The 22,460-nt window shown below is 46.1% G+C and overlaps 1 protein-coding gene across 2 annotated transcripts in view; it reads left to right on the top strand.

Annotated features, from left to right (window-relative positions):
- The first annotated feature begins 3,454 nt into the window (after positions 1-3,454).
- LOC134966455 (indolethylamine N-methyltransferase-like) overlaps positions 3,455-22,460 on the top strand; it is a 143,702-nt gene continuing 124,696 nt past the window's right edge. The window contains exon 1 of one of the 2 annotated variants that reach the window (XM_063943211.1): positions 3,455-3,624. The gene's annotated coding sequence lies outside the window, so the exon portion shown is untranslated. The remainder of the gene's footprint in view (positions 3,625-22,460) is intronic. The other variant, XM_063943210.1, reaches the window with a different exon arrangement.

A 22,460-nucleotide genomic window follows, 5' to 3' on the forward strand; every position in this document is an offset into this window, starting at 1 on the left:
CTCACCTTCTTGCCTCCTCTCCCTGTGCACATGCAGCACAACACAGTAGCACTCCACTGTAGATGAGAGGAGACAGACTGGTATCACTACCATTAAATACCAAAGTCGATGGCCGACTGCGACAAGCCAGGCCCTAAGCGGCTACTTGTGTTGTTTTGTGGTAAATTCGCTACTGCCCCTAGATAAATCACCATCTTCCTTAGATAGAATACCCTCTTTCTCATAGATCATCTCCCTTTAGAACTATATAACACCCTTCCACGTCAGACAGATTATCTCTCCCTAGTACAGATTCTTCCTCCACCTGAGACAACTTATCATCTCCCCATAGCATAAAATAACCCCCTGCTACTCAGACAGACCATCTCTCCTAGCACAGAATACCCACACCCCCTAAGATATAGGTTATATACCCTTAGCACCATATAACCTTCATCCTCCTCAGTGCCAGCTCCATGCCTACTAGCACCCTGTTCGAGAAATGTTGAAGCCCCCCATGTGCATGGCCTTTCAATTTTACATTATGATATCAAACTATAAATATATTTTCACCCCCCCACATAATGTCCCCAGTACAGTGGCAGATACACATAATGACCCCAGTAGAGTTCCAGATATGCATAATGTCCCCAGTTCAGTGCCAGATACACATAATGACTCCAGTAGAGTGCCAGATATACATAATGTCCCCAGTACAGTGGCAGATACACATACTGACCACAGTAGAGTGCCAGATATGCATAATGTCCCCAGTTCAGTGTCAGATACACATAATGACCCCAGTAGAGTGCCAGATATACATATTCCCCCAATATTGCCTGATACACATAATGACCCCAGTAGTACAGTGCTAGATACAAATAGGCCCCCAGCAGTGTAGTGCCAGATACACATATGCCCCCAATAGTGCAGTGCCATATACATGTATGCCCCCAGTAGTGCAGTGCCAGATACACAGATGTCCCCAATAGTGCAGTACCAGATACACATATGCCCCCAATAGTGCAGTACCAGATACACATATGCCCCCAATAGTGCAGTGCCAGATACACAGATGCCCCCAGTAGTGCTAGATACAGAGATGCCCCCATTAGTGGCAGATACACAGATGCCCCTACAGTGCCAGACACACATATGCCCCCACAGTGCCAGATACACATATGCCACCACTGTTCCAGATACAATAAAAAAGAAAGAACACTAGGTGCTGACCTATCGGGGAATATTTTTTTCGCAATCTTTTTTTTAAATTAATAATAGAAAGATGTAATATACAATGATACATGGTGTTGATCATTTCAATAGTTACAGCCAATGGTGACATTAAAAAGATATGTCACCAATAATATACAGTAGTCATTAGAAACACTGCACGCAATAAAATAGTAGAGAACATTTCAATATATGCGACATGGTAATGTGTGAAAAAACTAATCAAATCCTAGTGGAGTAGAAAAGAGGAAAGATAGTAACTTATAACAGACGGGGAGATATGAAAAAAAAGAGTATAAATGTTAGGGCAGGATTAAAATGAGGAAAGAGAGGGGAACTCATCATCGTGGCTGTAGGATGTAGGTGTTACAACTGCAGTCATATGGTTTTTATAAGTGGGAGATTCTTTAAATCTAAGCCACTCAAACCAGGTAGCCATAAAGAGAGAAGAGGATGATAGTGGGTATATAGAAAGTTCTTCCATTGCCATATAAAAGTCAAATCTTTGAAATCAGCGGGATATGGGGGGTTGTTGAGCAGATCTCCAAAAACACGGTATAGTGGCCATAGCCGTGTTCACCAGATGTCGTAATAGTGATCTCTTATATTGAGAAAGAGGGATTTCCATCAATTTGATGAGCCAGAATTCTGGGGTGTCAGGGACTGGTATGCCAGTTATTTGGCGGGTTATTGTTTGAACATGTTGCCAGAATCCAGTCAGACCCCGACACTGCCACCATCTATGGATAGGCGTACCCAACAACTGTCCACATCTCCAACATGAGGCAGATACAGCTGGAAACATCTGATGAACTCGTTCAGGGCAACGGTACAATCTGGACATGATCTTATATTGTGTCTCTAGAACCTGAATAGAAGGTGAACTAGCGAAGGTGTAGTGAAATATACAGGACCATTGATCTTCAGTGAGTTCCCTTTGAAGATCTCTGTGCCAACACATCACAAATGAAGGGGATGGAAGTGAATGACTGGCTATACACTGTTTGTATAATTGAAATATCAAATGCCTATGAGTTGTATCTGATAAACATATGCGTTCAAAAGGGGTAGGGTGCCAATTTCTAGTACGGCCAGGTGCAGAGATTGGCATAATGTTGAATCTGTAGGTATACCCAGAAACTGTCGGTTGCTAAATTATTAGTTTGTGACAATTCCGTAAATAATCTAAAACCAGTTGTGTTAAGCAGGTGAGATAGTCTAAATATGCCCGCTGCTTCCCCTACTACAGAATCCCCCTTCCCCAACAAGACAGATATCCATGTCCCCCCATCAGGCAGCCCCATTTTCCCCACTGTGTGTCCACTCCTCACTGCACAGGCTGGCAAGTTGCAGCTGATGGTGGTCCTGTATAATGCACGCTGCAGAACTGACCTCTCCTGCTTGATGCGCACTCTCTCTTCCTCCGAGGTGCATGATGTCACTGGCATTGTTGCGCGTATACATCCTTTGAGCTGGGCCTCTTCTCGATAGCGGATGCGCTAGTAGCTCTGGTTCGTGTGCGGGCCGCCTTTCACCTCTTGCCCCACCCACCTAGCATGTCACCCGCCGGCTGCCTGTCATGCACAAAAAGCCGTGACCGGGTGATGCGCTAAAGGGGTGGGGCCACAGATGTCAGGCAGCCTGCGCACCTCTTGCCCCCCCCTCTCCCCCACCCGTTAAGGTAATGGCCAAACCAGGCCTGACTGAATCTGAATACTATTACTAAGTGTTATGATACAGCGACTGTGTCTTTTTCTCGCGCCAAGTTCCATTGTGCTGCAACTTTGTACGTGTTTCAAATTAATTCCTTTGCAGTTAAAGTTGCAGCCCAGCCAATAGTGAGAAGTGAGTGGTGATTCGCTCGTCTGCAATGCAAATATGATTTAAATAATTAAAATATAGAGAGGGTACGCTACACGTCTCAGAGTAGCTCAGTCATGCCAGGCATCTTGCGCCATATATCGTATTGAGGCTACGTGTATAAGGACCTACCTGTATAGACATTTCTATAGACATACTGTACCCTCAATTCACCTTGCTATAAAAATACTTTGCTGAACATTTTTTACAATTTTGCTAAGTAAATGTATAAACAATTTATACAGATAATATATAATTTTCCCAGTTATGAAACTACAGCAAACATCAGAAAGCAGCTTTTCGCAATCTAAAAAGGCTCTGGGGACAGCATGTACAGAACGCTTCAGCACAGCATATACTACAAACAGAGCACTTCAGCACAGCATGTACTACAAACAGAGCACTTCAGCACAGCATGTACTACAAACAGAGTGCTTCAGTTATTCAAACAAAAAGTTAAAATATAAAGATAGGAACGCCTCAACAACAGCACAGAAAAGTCACGAGGAAGTTTATTACTGACTTCATACAAGAGAACTACTCATACCAGAGGTAAGATAAGAAATATTTAGTGTCGGACTGGGGCATGAAGGGCCCACCGGGGGAATGCAGTAGTAGGGGCCCATATTTAGGGCCCATGTTTAGCCTCTCCAGAGAGGCTTGGCTAACCATTAGAGAGAGTGTTCAGTTACCAATATTTATGTATGAATTACAGAGAAGTGACCCAACAACGCTGCAGATAAGACACACCAATATATTGCGATAACATATCCCTGGATTGGGGATTTTAGGTGGTATATACACAGTTACAAATATATAAATAAGTGTCTGATATTGGGCACATTTCTGTATCCCTGATTACATCCAGTATATCGTTTAAAGTGGGGGGGGGATACTGGGAAGCTACAGAGTATTATCCATTTAACAGTCCAGTATACTGGCGACATATTGAGGTATATAGACCATTATATAAGACCGTGATTAGTGATATTACATATACTGACTCACCATCTCTTTAGAAAGTATTGAATTAATATGAGCTGAGTTTAATCCGTGACAGACATCAGGATAAAACCTCAGAAAATTATAGAAGTGGTTTACACGGAAAGCAATATATTGATAGGTCGGACAAACCTATATGGAGACACGGATCTAAAACCAATATGCGCAATGCTATACGCACACTGTAGGAACCTCATACAGGATATTAACATCAGTATTCTTTTCCCCCTCCTACTCGAACGATATAGAGTGACAGCTATACCAAAGGAGGAGGCAGTGTAGGATTATTTCCTAGCATACTATTCTGTCATTTGATGATAATTAATAAGACACACAGGGGTATATTTACTAAGATTCGTAATTGTCGGATTTGGTGGGAGATTAAACATGAATGACATCGGTAGTGAGAATTTGCAACTTTTTGTTTTTTTTACATCTCATTTACTATGCTGTCGTATTCTGCATTTTCATTTTTTCCACTGTCGATGTCATTCGTAATGTCAGGAAGTGTTTTACGGGAGTGATTAGTGTGAGATCCGTGCAGGGCTTCATTGTGTATTGAGAAGTGAAGAAAGAGTTAAAAATTATAAAAAAAAATTGCGCGGGGTCCCCCCTCCTAAGCATAACCAGCCTCGGGCTCTTTGAGCCAGTCCTGGTTGTAAAAATACAGGGGGAAAAATGACTGGGGTTCCCCCATATTTAAACAACCAGCACCGGGCTCTGCGCCTGGTCCTGGTTCAAAAAATACAGAGGACAAAAAACGTAGGGGTCCCCCGTATTTTTAACACCAGCACTGGGCTCCACTAGTCAGAGAGATAATGCCACAGCCGGGGGACACTTTTATATTGGTCCCTGCAGCCCTGGCATTAAATCCCCAACTAGTCACCCCTGTCTGGGGTACTCTGGAGGAGAGGGGATCCCTTAAATCAAGGTGTCCCCCCCTCCAGCCACTCAAGGACCAGGGGTGAAGCCCAAGGCTGTCCCCCCCATCTGTGGGCGGTGGATGGGAGGGTGATATCCTTTTGTGTAAAAAGAAAGAATATTGTTTTCTGTAGCAGAACTACAAGTCCCAGCAAGCCTCCGCCGCAAGCTGGTACTCGGAGAACCACAAGTACCAGCATGCGGGGGGGGAAACGGGCCCACTGGTACCTGTAGTTCTACTACAAAAAAAATACCCACAAGAGTAATCATTCACTGCCGAGATTTTAGTTTAGTAAATTCCCAAGATGACACTTTGAAGAAAAAACACATAATCGATCAAAATCGGGAGCTTAGTATTTATACCCCACATAGTGCATTGTGAGAGATATAAACATTATCAGATATCAAACTGAATACACATTGCTGCTTTTTATGTGTCTATTAAGGGCCAGCGTGGCAATACAGTAAAATAAAGACAAACACACAAATAAGGTTGATACTGCATGGCATTTATTGTTATGAAACATATACAGGCATTTACATGGTGATATACTGTACCTAATATACCAGTTTCTGAACTTAGCGGATACCCAGTGTGTGGGGAGTCATATTTTAAACACTTTTACTATTCTTTTCACTTATATGTATCTTTTATCCTATATTTCGCAAGTTTTTATACACCATATGAAATAAAAGTTATGTTTTATAGGTAACTATGTGCACCACTATAAGGCAAATTTCTCTTTTTCTCTCTGTATGTGTAATTGACCTTTACGTTGCCTAGGTAGCACCCCCCTACACAGAATATTTATATTTATACCTTATCTGGAATTTGAGGGGGCCTTTTTCTATAATATTACATGACTAGTGCAACCTTTCTCTTGTATACATTCTAACCATTAGAGAGTGCACGGGCTGGGCCCCTTGATATATTTATATAGTAAATATCGCTAGTGCATGCATAATAATGTACCAGATTAATAACAGGAATGCACTATATAAAATACACAATAGTCATGTGCAGTATAAGGTACCACATGTATAATGCATAATTCAAGTGCACAGTCTCTGGATTCTGATTTCTTGAGGGGGGCCAAGCACTGAATATGTAATGCCTTGAACTAATGTGACTTTTTGAAAATTAGCTAAATTGAACTAGCTGCAGGGGCGTAGCCAGAACTTTGTCGGCCCCATAGCATCATTTTGAAGGGACCCCCATCCAAATGCTTCTAGAGAGACACTTCTCTGCAGCAGTTGTTAAATTTATGCCCTTTAATAGTGCGCTAGTTCATTTTCTGAACCATAGTAGAGCCTTATTTAATGTTATGCACCATAATAGTGCCTTAGTTTCTTTTATGAATCGCAGTAGTGCTTAAGTTCACCCTATTTCACATTTCAGAGCTGCCAGTACACATTATGCCGCACAGTACACCCAATTCACATTATGATATACTGTGCTCCCCATTCATATTTTGCCTCATTACAGTGCTCCGATTCATATTATATAACATTAAAATGCCCTCCAGTTAATTTTATACCACACTACAATGAGCAGGTCCTGCGGCATACCTAGATATATTGCAGGCTCCAAGGAAAAAGATTGAAAGGACCCCTATGTACCACCCAATGGCAAAAAATTTATATAACACATGTAACTGTGACAGGGAAGGTGGGCCCCTCTCAGCTCTGGGCCCCATAGCAGCTGCACTGCCTGCACCTATAGTAGCTACGCCCTTGTCTAGCTGCATTGTGTGTTTTAAAAATATTTCTAAAATGCAATATCTGACAACTATAGACCTGAAAAGCAATGTATAATCTGGACTTGAAACACCTAATTGGTGTGAACTAAGGGGGTCATTCAGCTCTGATCAGTAGGCAGCGATGTTTGCAGTCCTGCGATTAGATAGCCACCTACAAGGGAGTGTATTTTCGCTGTGCAAGTATGCGATCGCATGTGTAGCAGAGCTGCACAAACTGATTTTATGCAGTCTCTGTGCAGCCCAGGACTTACTCTTCCACTGCGATCACATCAGGCTGATGGCGACCGGATTTGACATGAGACACCCTCCCTGAAAAGGCTTGATCCCGCCTCAAAACGGTCAGTTGCCATCCACAAACATCCTCTTCCTGGCAATCTCCTTGTGAAAGCCCGTGCGAATGGATTTTTCGCACCATCCCGATGCAGGGCGCCGATGCCCGTTGCAGCCATGTGATGCGCCAGCGCAGTGTGGTGCATACGCATGTGGAGTTTGCATCTGATCGCCCGCTGTGCAAAAACGCACAACAGCGATAAGATCTGAATGACCCCCTAGATCATTCTACTGTCTACCAGAATTGTATGAGAGCATGCAGATATTATTTTATTGCAGTGGTTCCCAAATGCAGGCTTCATGGCACCCCAACAGTCCAGGTTTTTAGGATAAACATACTTCAGCAATGGTGGCTTGTATAAATAGTACCTTAGTCAGTTTGATTATACCTTCTGTGCAAAAGCAGGCAGAGCCGTTACTAGACATTTTGGTGCACTGTGCCAGAAAGTAACAATACAGTACATATACTGCAGTGATACTTTTGTTCTGCTGGTACTCAGCAGTACAGGCACCATTTTTGTTATATTAAATGTAATACTTACACAAATACTAGTGTTGAAAACAAGAAGAAAGCCCTGAAATCATTAAAAAATAATAATAATAATACATGTGTTTAAAGATGATCCAGGCTATGTATGCTATACTATGGTATCACATTGTAAGTTAGGTAAGTGCTGCCACTTTTCTAATACGAGAAAAAAAAAACCTCTAACATTCTTCGAATACTGTAGTTGTTTTCAAAGCCGGTCCTCAAGGCTCCCCAATAGTCCAGGTTTTAGGGCTATCACTGATTGCAGGGCTGTAACTAGCTGTGTGCCAGTGGTGCCTTGCTCACAGCGCATATGGACTGTGGGTGCACCATCCAGCAGCACCACCCACACGTTCATTCTCTCACACAATGCTGCCCATCTCCTTGCAGTGCCACTTTCCCCCTTGATTAGATGCTCCACCACCCTGCAGTGTTTCCAGGGAGAGAGATGATGACATCTCTCCCAGTCCCAGTTGACTCCCACAGTGTCCTGCACCACTAGGGGCCATGGTATTTGGGCGGGGAAGGGGGGGTAGAGGAGGAGTCATTACAGATCACAGTGCAGCCCAGCCCAGCAAGTCCTCTGGTGACTTTTGCCCCACCTGCCCTCAGTCACAGAGCTTGAGGTGGTGAGTAGTGCAGAAAATAAGAATGTTATTTTATACAGTATTATTCTCCCTGGCGCAATGTGTAAAAGGAGGATCTGTCTGGCGCAATGTGTAAAAGGGGGCTCTACAATGTGTAAAAATGAGATGTATGGTAAGAACTTACCATTGTTAAATCTCTTTCTGCGAGGTACACTGGGCTCCACAGGGAATGACATTAGGGTGTAGAGTAGGATCTTGATCCGAGGCACCAACAGGCTAAAAGCTTTGGCTGTTCCCAGAATGCATAGCGCCACATCCTCTATAGCCCCGCCTCCGTGCACAGGAGCTCAGTTTTTGTTAACCAATCCAATGCAGTAGCAGGTAAAAGAGACGACAACCGTTAGTAGCCACATACACCACACTCTCACGACAGGAGAAGGTGTCAGCGGCTAATGCCTTACCAACCCAAAAAAGCTAAGTGCGTCTGGGTGGGCGCCCTGTGGAGCCCAGTGTACCACGCAGAAAGAGATTTAACAATGGTAATTTTTTACCATAAGTCTAATTTTCTGCTTGGGGGTACACTGGGCTCCACAGGGAATGCCATTGGGGATGTCCTAAAGCAGTTCCTTATGGGAGGGGATGCACTGTAGTATGGGAGGGGATGCACTGTAGTGGGCACAAGAACCTGGTGTCCAAAGGAAGCATCCTGGGAGGTGGAAGTATCGAAGGCATAGAACCTTATGAACATGTTCACTGAGGACTACGTAGCCGCCTTGCACAATTGTTCAAGGGTTGCACCACGGCGGGCTGCCCAAGAGTGTCCAACAGACAGAGTAGAATAGGCCTTAAGGGTAGCAGGAGCTGGAAAGCCAGCCTGTACATAAGCATGTGCAATCACCATTCTAATCCATCTGGCCAGGGTCTGCTCGTGAGCAGGCAAGCCACGTTTGTGAAAACCAAACAGTATGAAGAGAGAATCAGACTTCCTGATTACGCCTATGTCAGTCACACACACTGTAGGAGTAATGTGGTTATCTCATATACAGATAGGAATTCCCATCTATTAGAGGACTTTATGAATTGTCAGTCCTCATATGTGATCTTTGTTCTGACATGTGGGTGTGGAATCCAATATGTGGGCCGCACCATTCGTAGTCTAAATGTTAGGATTTTAGAACATAGGAGGGGGATAGTTAATAAATCTAAAAATCATAGTTTACCAAGACATATACTGAACTGTGAAAAAGGGAAATTAAAAGATCTACAAGTAAAAGCCATTGAGCAGATAAAAGTGACTGTTGGGGGAGATAGGTATCGGGAATTGTGTAAAAAGAGGCCTTTTGGATATTCAAGTTGGGAACTTTGGTACCATATGGTATAAATGATACTATTGAATTAAATACTATCTAGGGGGGTATACTAAGGGTTGAAATTGATCTGTAGTACGTTTATGTCTTTATTAGAAATAGGTAATTATAGTCCTGAAATGAATGTTTGGGATTAGTGTTTTTTCTAAAGATGGAAATTAGTGATCCTGTAATTTACTAGGAATATTATTTGGTCTCCTATTGTTAGATTGCTAATTACCATTAATAATATTATTGGTTTAGCTTAAGGGGGAATTAGGTGGAATACTCATATCCTGCTTGTTATATTAGAATGTACTTCATAATTTAATGGCCAATTACAGTGTTCTATATAAAAAAGGTTTATATGGAAGAAGCCAGAGATTAAAGTTTAAGAATAAAATTGTGAATTGATTATATTATTAATGGGTGATGTTTTGTGTGTGTCAGCTGTTGCAGAAATTGTCCCAATAAATAGGGACTATATTAGTGATAAATTGTAATGGAAATTAGATGTTTTATATGTTTTAATATGCTTTTTAAATTCACTTATGTGCACATGGCTAAAAATAAATCCCAATAGTGAAAGAGTTAATGCACCTAATGGAATGATGAATGCTGCATTCTGTGAGGATAAAAGCAGTGGGTCCGAAGGGGGAAGTATACTTCTGAGGAAACAGCCATTAACACGAGGCTGAGAAAAGCGTCAAGTGTTACCCCTGTACTTATGGACACAAGCATTTGAAACAGGCAATTAATCTCCCAGTGCTGGGGAGATCTTGTGTGATCCCTTGAGATCGTGAGGCGGCTCTTGGCAGCTGGTAGAGCCGTTCCCGTGTATCGGCCGGAAGACTGCCCAGGTTCCATCTGCCTGTACCTAATCAACATTGGAGGCGGCCACGAAATCCCCATTGTGAGATCTCCAGCGCAGAGGCTAGCGGTGGAGCCGCCGAGCGCGGTGTGGGGACAAATGCCCGATGGGAGACTCAGCCCTAGACGGCCCGAATACAGAAGACATGGGTGAGCACTAGTCAATGACTTTTAGACAGCCGCAGTGGCTCCGTAACTGATTGTGAAGCATGGCACAAAACAGTCATCAAAAGCGCCACTGTCTCTCTTAATTGTCAGCAAACGGGGATGCCCGTTAGAACATTTGCAGTCTGTAAAAGAGACTAATGAGACTGACAGTTATATTACTTCACTTCAATTCACAGCGGATTTCATTATCATCAGTATTGTGATTAAGATACATTATAATGCTGTACCAGCGGGAGGATACGTGCAATTATAAATACTAATGTATGTGGTATTTTAATCCTCTAGATATGTCTGGATTGTGAAGTATATAGTCGATAGTAGGCTGTTCTGAAGGGAATCAGTGCTCTAAGATTAGTCACTGTGGAGTAATTTATAATACTATGATACATTTGTTTCAAATGGTGTAAAGAGTGTCCATTTATCTGCAAGTGTAACTATTGTACACAGCTGCGGTAGAAAGTAGCTACAGTAATTTTTAAGAAAATAGTTTTTTTTTTTATAAAAAAAACTTTTGTGTTTGAATTGATATTAAATATCATTAAAGATAGTAGCCAAAGGGTATTTTTTATGTGTGATGAGATTACATTTTAAATAAACATTCTTTATTCTGGACAGCGCCTTCAATTCCCTTTTTTTGCCTTGTTTGTTAAATATTGTGGGATTCAACAACCCAATATTTGAGGGCAGCAGTCCATAATAAGGACAGTAGAAGTGATTAATGGTTGAGCTGGGACAGCTGACACACACTCCAGTTTAGCGCTTTTTGTATTTGTTTTTTTTTCCGTCGCCCCTTGAAGCTGACATATCTGAAAGCTCAATGCGAGGCAACCCAGTACAATATCAGCAGCACAATACCTGACAAGAACCCGCTGTGTAGTGTATTTGCACAAACAGACAATTCCAGAGGTATATTGTGCCTAAAATTCAGAGAAAAATACAAAATAAATATATCCTGTGAAACACCTATATTAGATAATAACCCTGATGCATGTAGCCCCCTCAGGTTATAGAATATAGGGATAGCAATCTGAGTGAGATACACGAAATGGAGGACACCCAGCAGCTATATGCGCACACACAGAGTCACATTGAACAATGCAGAAATTATGACATGCAATAAAACTGCATTGGACTAGCAATACAGAGTAATACTAAGTATAGCTATACAGACAATAGATCTAACAATGCACAGTGAAGACTGGATGTATATCACAGGGTACTTGTACTACATAACCCTTACTAAATGCACTCTTTATTAACTAACACTGTCAGCAGACATTAAGTGTCCTGTAAAATGCACAGGGCTGACATGCAGGCGGCTTTACAGAGGAGGATTTGCCCAAACAGTCCCAGGATCAGCTCAGCTTGTCCTAATGGTGCCCAAACACTGACAGAGAGTGAGGGAGAGAGAGAGAGAGAGATATGCAGCTCTAGGGTGGGAACATTTACTCTAAATGACGCTGTGGGGCTGAGGGAGGGGCTACAAGTCAAAGACTTATCCCCTTGCTGGACTTCACCACTGGGTGCTGTGGGCTGTAAAATATTTTTTTTTATAAAACTGACCTGTGCCCTTGCCCTGGTGGTCTAGTGGGGTCCCTGTACTGCCACAGTGTCCACGCCAACGTGCGCGGTCCACCTCCCACCGGCCACGCCTGATCAGGAATTCCCGTGGGTCCCGCCTAGGGGACCCTCTTACCTCCTCCCTGTGTGCGGCCACGCAATCCAGGAGAGCAGCGGTGGTGTGTGTGACTGACAAAGAAGAACCGGAGCCTCCTCTGTAGGTACCCGGCAACCAGGGCGCGGGAGTGTACAACGCCACTGGGGGAGGTGATGGAGCTGCAGCAGGAGATGTCTGCCTGACATCTAACACTTGCAGTGCCTCTGCTGCAGCCCTTGAAGTCTTAATTTTTCACTTAGAAAAGCTCTTCTCAGGGCTGCTGGAACAGCCCCCCTGTTGTATGCCTGCACTGCATGGCACCAACTACAAAACTGAGCTCCTGTGCACAGAGGAGGGGCTATAGAGGAGGCGGCACTATGCATTCTGGAAACAGTCAAAGCTTTTAGCCTGTTGGTGCCTCGGATCAAGATCCTACTCTACACCCCAATGTCATTCCCTGTGGAGCCCAGTGTACTCCGCAGCAGAAAGGAGCTCTACCTGGCATTGTGAAAGGGTACTCTAACTGGCGTAATGTGTATAAGGGCTCTATCTGGTGCAATATGTAAGGGGAGGCTCTACCTGGCAGAATGTGTAAAAGGGCTCTACCTGGCACAATGTGTAAAAGGGGCTCTACCTAGCATTGTAAACGGTGACTCTACCCCGGCATCATGTGTAAAAGGGGGCTCTTCCTGGCATTGTAAAAGGGGATACCTAGAGTAATGGTTAAAAGGGGGCTGTACCTGGTGTAATGTGTAAAAGGGGCTCTACCTGGCTACTGTATATAAGGGGCTCTGCTGGTGTAATGTATATTTGTACTAGTATGGTTGGTTGATAGTTTTAGAATAACTCAGTATGGGTCATTAATGAAATTACAAAAGTGCTAAACTGAAGCACAAATCTTCTGTGACATCATGCAGCTACTTGTTACAGGTAAGAACATAGGGGTTATTCAGAGATGGACGCAGATCTTGCTTCCCACAACAAGATCTGCGTCCATCTACTCACATGCTGGGGGCCGCCCAGCACAGGGTAAGGCCGCCCAGGATGTGTGTGGTGCCGCCCCTTGATACATTTGCAATTTAATTGAGAACACATCAATTAGAGGTTGACCCTTGCCTGCGCAGCAGGCGATCCACCGCCATTTTTTTTCTCAGAGCGGCTGTGTGTAATGTCATGCAGCTGCAATGAAAACAGTCTGGTCATGCCTGTGTTGTCTGTACCGAACCCACAAAATGCAGTGACGACGCCCAACCGACAGACGCTGCTGTCAATCACCTTGCAGTAATGCGGCCGCATGGTGAAGGGTGGCACATGCGCACTATGGCCAGTGTGTGTGCGCAGGCCCCCTTAATGTGCTCACTGCATGCGAACACGCAGCTGCATCCAGGTCTAAATAGCCCCATAGACCATCAGGTTACTAGACCTTCTTTAATGCAGCCTACTGTAGATGCAAAATAGAAATTCAGACTTGCACTGAGCTGACCAAACTACATTACACTGTGCAGGGCAGTGTTCTCATTAAATGGAGACATGTTTGATGAGGGTGGGCAGAGTGAACTGAAGTCATTTCTGCTCCTCACCCTCACAAAGAGATCTACAGTAAATACTCTGACTGGTCAGAAATACTGTAAATGTAACCTTACCCCTTTGCTTTGAATCAGATTATTTGCCCCTTCCTGTTCCAATGTGAGGCAATGCATAAGGGCATAGCTATCAATTTAAGAAAAAAAAAAATCAAACAGACAATAGTGACACACTTGTCCTGATGACACCTCATTTTCATGAGAACTAAAAACATACTGTGCATGAGCCAAAAGTGACCAGGTTTTAAGAAGAAAAACTTAACTTTCAAATGATGAAGAGAGTCTGACCAGTGCAGCAATGTGTTTCCATCTTGCCTATTTGCCAGACTAAGCAGAGACCTGCACATATAGGCAGAGGTGGACTATGGCAACTAGACCGGGTCTGGGACTCAGGGTCAACACCAATTAGGTTGACGCCACTTAGGTTGACGCCAATTGGTCAACACACCTTATGTCAACATGGACAAAAGGTCAACATGAACAAGGTCGACATGGAAAAAGGTCGACATGAGATTTTTATGTTTTTTGGGTGTCGTCTTCTCTGTAATGTGACCGGGAACCCCAATAAGTGCACTGTGTCCCCTCGCATGGCTCGCTTCACTCGCATGGCTCGCTTTGGGCACGGTGCCTCGCTCCGCTACCACGGCGCTTGGCACAGGTCACCATTACCAATTGTAGTCCACGTGGGTCGTAAAGTATGAAAAAGGTGAAAAAATTAAAAAAGTTGACCTTTTGTCCATGTTGACCTTTTGCCCATGTCGACCTAAGGTGTGTCGACCAATTGGTGTCGACCTAAGGTGTGTCGACCTTTTTGGTGTTGACCTGGAGATCCATACCCCCTTGGATTGATGCTGTCAAAAGGCTGGCATTAAGGAGAATAATCCCCCTCCCTCTATGCCAGTCCCGCCTCTGATGCTGCCCTGCTCAGTGCTGTAAATGCTGGGATGACAGGCCAAGTTCCGCCTGCTGTATGTTAAATATGTAAGGTTTGCAGAGATAGGCTGAATCTTTTTCAAAGGACAATAGGTCTCCTTGCTTAGCTTCTCACTCTACTAAGGGCTCCTCCTTTGAGGAAAAAAGGTAAAGATTTTTGCGCAACACTTAAGGTCACTGGGAGAGCTGTCGGTACCCTTTACACAGCAAATAAGCAGTTGCTGACTATCAAGCTTTCCTTCAATGCATTTAAGAGTCAAAATATCTATGTCTCCTTTCCTCCTATTGCTCTCTGAGAGGTTTAGTTCAAGTGACAGGTTAACCTCTGATAATTGAGACACTATCCTTTCCTGACTGGAAATAAGTTGGTTAAGTACTTAAATCTGAAATCTATATATACATATAAAAGGCAAATACAACTAACTAATCACAAAATATCCTGAACCAGAAGGATGGACTTTCTTGCCAGTGGCAGTTTTAGAGCAGTCCGTTATTCAAATAGAGGAGCCACCCTCAGCGATGTTTGACAGTGTTTAGGTATGGCAGTTGATTATTTGAATAATGGAGTGCTCTGCAACTGCCACTGCAAGGAAGTCCAGTAACAGAGCATTATGTCCTGTCCCTTCCCCATCTTGGTATAGCTGGCACCATGCATTCTTTATAGCCCCAGCTGGGTGGGTTGTATTAACTGTCCTCTGTGAGGGGGGAATTATCTCACCCATTTTAATGCCTTTTTGGGTGGAATTTAAAAAAATTCTTTCTTAGTGGATGCCTGCATCTCAAACACAAGCTACTGTCTAAATTTCAAGTTCCTAGTTCTTATGGTTCAGGAGATTTTGTGATGAGTCAGTAGTTTTGCCTTTTATATATAAAGATTCTTTGTGTTATTCATATACTTTATATAGTCACAACTCTGGCATATACGTTAGTATTAAGAAAGGAGAGGAGTAACCACAACATTTTGTATCAACAAACCACCCAATCAAAGATGGTAACACAAATAGTTTTCAGATAGGTGGTGTGCTATCAACTACCAATAGACAATAGTAATAGTAACACCAATAGTTTTCAAAAGAAAAGAGAGGTAGTTTATTGTGCACAAATCGATATTATATACAGCAGGGCCGGCTCCAGGCCTACTAGCACCCTGAGCGAAAACATGTAAAAGCGCGCCCCCCCCCCCCTATTCGTGTGCCGAAGGCGCGCGCGCTCCAGGGAAAGTGGGCGTGGCCTCTTGGAAAATGGGCGTGGTCTCAGGACTTCATATTATTAGACTATAAATAAATATGTTTTCACACCCCCTCTACGCACACAATTAGCAGCCTTACACATAACAGCCACAGTAGTGTTCCTTACACACAATGTCTCCAGTATAGTGTCAGATACACATAATGTCTCCAGTATAGTGCCAGATACACAATGTGCAGTGCCAGATAGACATGATATGCCCCCCAGCAGTGCCAGCTACACACAATATGCCCCCCAGCAGTGCCAGCTACACGATAGTGTTCACTTTTTAGGGCAGGGTGGGCACATTTTTAAGTTAGGAGGGCAAAATGCTGTACATACTGTAATGCTTGGTGCTCATTTACCTACATGGGAAAGCATGGACAGTGCGCGCCAAAGGCGCGCAGCAAAAATTTAGGGGCGTTGCTTCGTGGGGAAGGTGCGTGGCCACATAATAGTGGCAATTCGCATTACACCACACAGTAGTGCAGTTAATACACACTGCACCAGGTAGAACCTCCTAGACACTTTGCGCCAGGTAGAGCACGTTAGACACTTTGCGCCAGGCAGAGCACGTTAGACACTTTGCGCCAGGCAGAGTACGTCAGACACTTTGCGCCAGGCAGAGCACGTTAGACACTTTGCGCCAGGCAGAGCACGTTAGACACTTTGCGCCAGGCAGAGCACGTTAGATACATTGCCTAGCTACAGACACCTAGCGGGAACACTACATGATATGCTCCCCAGCCGTGCCAGCTACACATGACATGCCCCCTAGCAGTGCCAGTAACACATGACATGCCCCCCATCAATGCCAGATACATAAATGCCCCTACAGTGCCAGATACAGAAATGCCCCCACAGTGCCAGATACAGAAATGCCCCCACAGTGCCAGAGAAATGCCCCCACAGTGCAAGATAAATGACCCCACAGTGCCAGATAAATGCCCCCACAGTGCCAGATAAATGCCCCCAGTGCCAGATAAATGTCCCCACAGTGCCAGATAAATGCCCCCAGTCCCAGATAAATGTCCCCACAGTGCCAGATAAATGCCCCCACAGTGCCAGATAAATGCCCCCACAGCGCCAGATACATAAAATGCCCCCCACAGTGCAGATATGACCCCACAGTGCCAGATACATAAATGCCCCGACAATGCCAGATACATAAATGCCCCCACAGTGCCAGATACATAAAATGCCCCCACAGTTCCAGATACATAAATGCCCCCACAGTTCCAGATACATAAATGCCCCCACAGTGCCAGATACATAAATGCCCCCACAGTGCCAGATACATAAATGCCCCCACAGTTCCAGATACATAAATGCCCCCACAGTGCCAGATACATAAATGCCCCCACAGTGCCAGATACATAAATGCCCCCACAGTGCCAGATACATAAATGCCCCCACAGTGCCAGATACATAAATGCCCCCACAGTGCAGATATACCCCCACAGTGCCAGATACATAAACGCCCCCACAGTGAAAGATATACCCCCACAATGCAGACATACATACCCCACATTTTCAGATACATAATTGCCCCACAGTGAAAGATATGCCCCAACAGTGCCCCCACACAGAGCCCGATCCACGATACCTGTGGTTGTGGCGGGAGGGGGAGTGCCGCTGAGGACGCGGGCGGCTCTTCTAAAGTCCTGTGTGCGCGGCTGCCCGGCGCCGGCATCTAACGTCAGACGCCGGCGCCGCACAGCCGCATACACAACAACTTAAGTTTATGCCAGGCAGCACTGCAGGCTGGCTCCAGGCACAAAGATGGCGGCGCCAGCACACGGCGCCCATAAAGGGTGGCGCCCCGCGCGGCCGCTCTAGTCGAACGTGCCTGGAGCCGGCCCTGATATACAGTTAAACAATAAAATATAACTTTTGTTATAGAATTAATTCAAGTGACATCAGTCCCTAACAGAGAAAATTTAAGATGGCAAAATATTAAAATGATAGAAAATAGAAAGAGAGTTGAAAATGTTAAAATATTGTGCCGGAGGTCCTTTTGTACATTTGTTCAGGCTCCTTGGACTATTCTATATTTTGATGTACTTCACCCTAATGGGTGTCTGAGTGGTTAATAATATATTACATATGATTCAAAAGTTATCCGGTAAATAAGCCAAAATGTGTGGCTACAATTTACATAATCCTCACTGGTTTATTCCAATGAAGATACTTCCAGGAGATCATCCGTGTGTTGTCTTTCTTATAAATATTCTACTCATTACTCTCCATATGTCATATATAGTCTCAATGCAAAGGAGTATACAGGTATATGCTAACCAGTGGTTAAAGTGGGCCAGAACGTGGTGGAACTGCGTTTCATCACCTCTAATTGCAGGCGGAACCAGTTCCGCCCCTGTCCGGCCACAGCATGAGGTCCCTGATCTATTGTAAAGGTGGCAGCATCTGATTACCTGGTGGTCCGAGAGCCGTGAATGGCGCACAATCAGTGCCAGATTCAAAGTGCTGCCTTGTTTCTTTTCAATAGCAGCTGGCCCGTGAGCCAATATTGTCTTGCCTCCGCTGCCAGCGTTACACCACAGCCAGGACCTACTGCTCCAGGCCACGGCCACTGAAGCAGGGGTTGAGATGGGGAGGGAGTGAGAGGAGCAGGGGGTGAGATGGGAGGGGGTGAGAGAAGCAGGGGGTGAGATGCGGAGGGAGTGAGAGGTGCAGGGGATGAGATGGGAAGGGCGTGAGAGGTGCAGGGAGTGAGATGGGGAGGGAGTGAGTGGTACAGGGGGTGGGATGGGAAGGGAGTGAGAGGTGCAGGGGGTGAGATGGAGGAGTGAGAGGTGCAGGGGGTGAGATGGGGGAGTGAGGTGTGCAGGGGTGGGGGAGTGAGAGGTGCAGGGGTGAGGGAGTGAGAGGTGCAGGGGTGAGATGGGTAGGGGGTGAGAGAAGCAGGGGTGAGATGGGGAGGGAGTGAGAGGTGCAGGGGAGGAGTTGGGGGAGTGAGAGGAGCAGGGGGTGAGATGGAGGAGTGAGAGGTGCAGGGAGTGAGATGGGGGAGTGAGAGGTGCAGGGGTGGGGGAGTGAGAGGTGCAGGGGGTGAGATGGGAGGGAGTGAGGTGTAGGGGGTGAGATGGAGAGGGAGTGAGAGGTGCAGGGGAGGGGTTCACTACGATATGCTGGCGGTCGGGCTCCCGGCGACCAGCATACCGGCGCCGGGAGCCCGACTGCCGGCTTACCGACAGTGTGGCGAGCGCAAATGAGCCCCTTGCGGGCTCGCTGCACTCACCACGCTACGGGCACGGTGGCGCGCTACGCGCACCACGCTATTTTATTCTCCCTCCAGGGGGGTCGTGGACCCCCACGAGGGAGAATAAGTGTCGGTATGCCGGCTATCGTGATCCCGGCGCCGGTATACTGTGCACCGGGATCCCGTCAGTCGGCATACTGAAGACCACCCGCAGGGGAGTGAGCATCAGGTCCATGCTCCATTGTAAAGGTGGCAGCGGCCGCCAGCCAATCCCGGCTTGCGGACTGGCTTCAGCACCAATTAAAAGAAGGGGCGGCTTTTTTAAAATCTGGCGTGAGCCAATCACGGCTCGCGGACCGCCAGCCAATGAGAAGCTGCCAAGTGGCAGCTTCTCATTAGCTGGCAGTCCGGGAGCTGTGAATGGCACACAATCGCCACCAGATTCAAAGTACTTCCTTGTTTCTTTTCAATAGCAGCTGGCCCGTGAGCCAATATTGTCTTGTCTCCACTGCCAGCAATACACCGCAGCCAGGACCTGATGCTCCAGGCCACGGCCACTGAAGCAGGGATTGAGATGGGGAGGGAGGGAGTGAGAGGAGCAGGGGGTGAGATGGGAGGGTGTGAGAGAAGCAGGGGGTGAGATGAGGAGGGAGTGAGAGGAGCAGGGGGTGAGATGGGGAGGGGGTGAGAGAAGCAGGGGGTGAGATGCGGAGGGAGTGAGAGGTGCAGAGGATGAGATGGGAAGGGGGTGAGAGAAGCAGGGGGTGAGATGGGGAGGGAGTGAGAGGTGCAGGGGGTGAGATGGGGAGGGAGTGAGTGGTACAGGGGGTGAAATGGGTAGGGAGTGAGAGGTGCAGGGGGTGAGATGGGAAGGGAGCGAGAAGTGCAGGGGGTAAGTTGGGGGAGTGAGAGGAGCAGGGGGTGAGATGGAGGAGTGAGAGTTGCAGGGGGTGAGATGGAGGAGTGTGGGGTGCAGGGGTGGGGGAGTGAGAGGTGCAGGGGGTGAGATGGGGAGGGGGTGAGAGAAGCAAGGGGTGAGATGGGGAGGGAGTGAGAGGTGCAGGGGAGGAGTTGGGGGAGTAAGTGGAGCAGCGGGTGAGATAGAGGAGTGAGAAGTGCAGGAGGTGAGATGTGGGAGTGAGAGGTGCAGGGGTGGGGGAGTGAGAGGTGCAGGGGGTGAGATGGCGAGGGAGTGAGAGGTGCAGGGGATGAGATGGGGGAGTGAGGCACAGGGAGTGAGAGGTGTAGGGGGTAAGTAAAGGAGTGAAAGGTTCAGTTGATCAGACACAAAGGAGAGCATATAGGGAGTAAGGGATACTTAGGATAATGATATGGACTCATGAGAAGAGTGACAAAGGAAACAAGAAAGCAGAAGGGACACATAGAAGACATAAGAGAGGTGAGCAAAGTTTGTTCAATATATACTGCTATATTGTGAATCAACTCTAAAATTAGGAGGGGAGGGCACTGCTGTGGGCATTGTGTGTGTAAGTGGCTCTGCTATTGTGGGCATTGTGTGTGTAAAGGGCACTAGTATGTGGGGCTGGCAATGTGAATAAGATTGTGCTACTGTAAGGCATTATTTTGAATTGGTGGTACTTTTGTGTAGCCACTCCCCTTCCTTGTGAGGCCACACCCCTGTCTGCGGCGTGCGCGCCTCCGGTGCTCGCTAAGCGGGAGGGGTCGCGGGTGAGGTGAGTTCCCCCACTTCTCCAGGACCACTTTAAGTCCTGATGCTAACATAAATGGTGTAATGTTCGGGCTAATGGGGGCATTCTGAGTTGATCGTAGCTGTGCTAAATTTAGCACAGCTACGATCAGGCACTCAGACATGCGGGGGGACGTCCAGCACAGGGCTAGTTCGCCCAGCATGTCAGTGCCTCCCCCCCTCCCCCGCAGAAATGCAAAAGCATTGCACAGCGGCGATGCTTTTGCATTTCAGGAGTAACTCCCAGCCAGCGCAGCTCCTGTGGGTTTGCCGGGAGAACCTCCTCACTGCCAGGGTCGCAGCGGCTGCGTGTGATGTCACGCAGCCACCGCGGCCCGCCCCTCCAACGGTCCGGCCATGCCTGCGTTGGTCGGACCGTGCCCCCTAAGCGGCAGCTTGACACTGCCGTCCAGCCCACTCCTGCCCAGCGACCACCTCTGCCTGTCAATCAGGCAGAGGCGATCGCTACAATATAACAGCCTTCGGCCACCCAGCATGTGCCGGCGCACTGCTGCGCTGGTGCATGAGCAGATCTGACCTGATCGCTGTGCTGCAATAAACTTCAGTGAGTGATCGGGTCAGAATGACCCCCAATGTCCTCATAGTAATTATATTCTTTTTTATAGCTTATCAGAATATACCATTCCTATATGAGTGGAATTTTGCCATACACCAAAATCCTATTAAATGTGTAACAGATGTCCTAGGACCACAGTGATGGAGATCCTTGGTACTCCAGCTGTTGTTGAGCTAAGCATCTCAGCATGCCCTGCTACAGTTTTGCTATTTGGCCATGCTAAAACGGTAGCAGGGCATGCTGGAATGTGTAGTTCAACAACAGCTGGAGTGCCAAAGGTTCCCCATCACTGTTAGGGTATTGCTTCTGTTATAACTGGTCGTGGTATAGTATATAGACAGTTAAAAGATAGACAGTCATTAGGTAGACACCATATGGTCGACAGTCAAAAAATAGACAGGATCAACAGTCAGATAGTCAAAAGTCCAACAGGGTCAAAAGTCAGACAGTCAAAAGTCAGACAGGGTCATAAGTCAGACACAAAGGGGGAGATTCAAATGTTTGAAAAATCGGTTGGGTGTCTGTATTTTCCTGTCTATTAGATAGGAAAAAACAGACACCCAACTGACTTTTCAAACATTTGAATCTCCCCCAAAGGAAAAGGTTTTTGTTTTTTTTGTGAGTTTTTAAAATTTTAATTCCAAATTTTGTGAAATTCGGCCACTTATGGGCTCGCTGCGCTCGCCACGCTTCGGGCTCGGTATCTCGCTCCTCTTCGCTCCTCTTCGCTCGCCATATCTTTACTAAGAGGTAATAGTTTGTGATATGGATAGTAAATGAGGCAAAATTTGTAAAAAAAACCACAGAAAAACAAAAACTTTTTTTTTGGGGGGGGGTTTAACTTATGACCCTGTCGGAAGGCCCATACACACGGTGAGATTTCGGCTATGCCCGATTCTCACTATGCGACAGGGGCTAGGTCGGCATCGCAAGCACATAATGTGTGTGCTTGCGATACTTACTAATGTGC

Source organism: Pseudophryne corroboree, chromosome 10 (assembly GCF_028390025.1).
Source record: "Pseudophryne corroboree isolate aPseCor3 chromosome 10, aPseCor3.hap2, whole genome shotgun sequence".
Lineage (NCBI taxonomy): Eukaryota > Metazoa > Chordata > Amphibia > Anura > Myobatrachidae > Pseudophryne > Pseudophryne corroboree.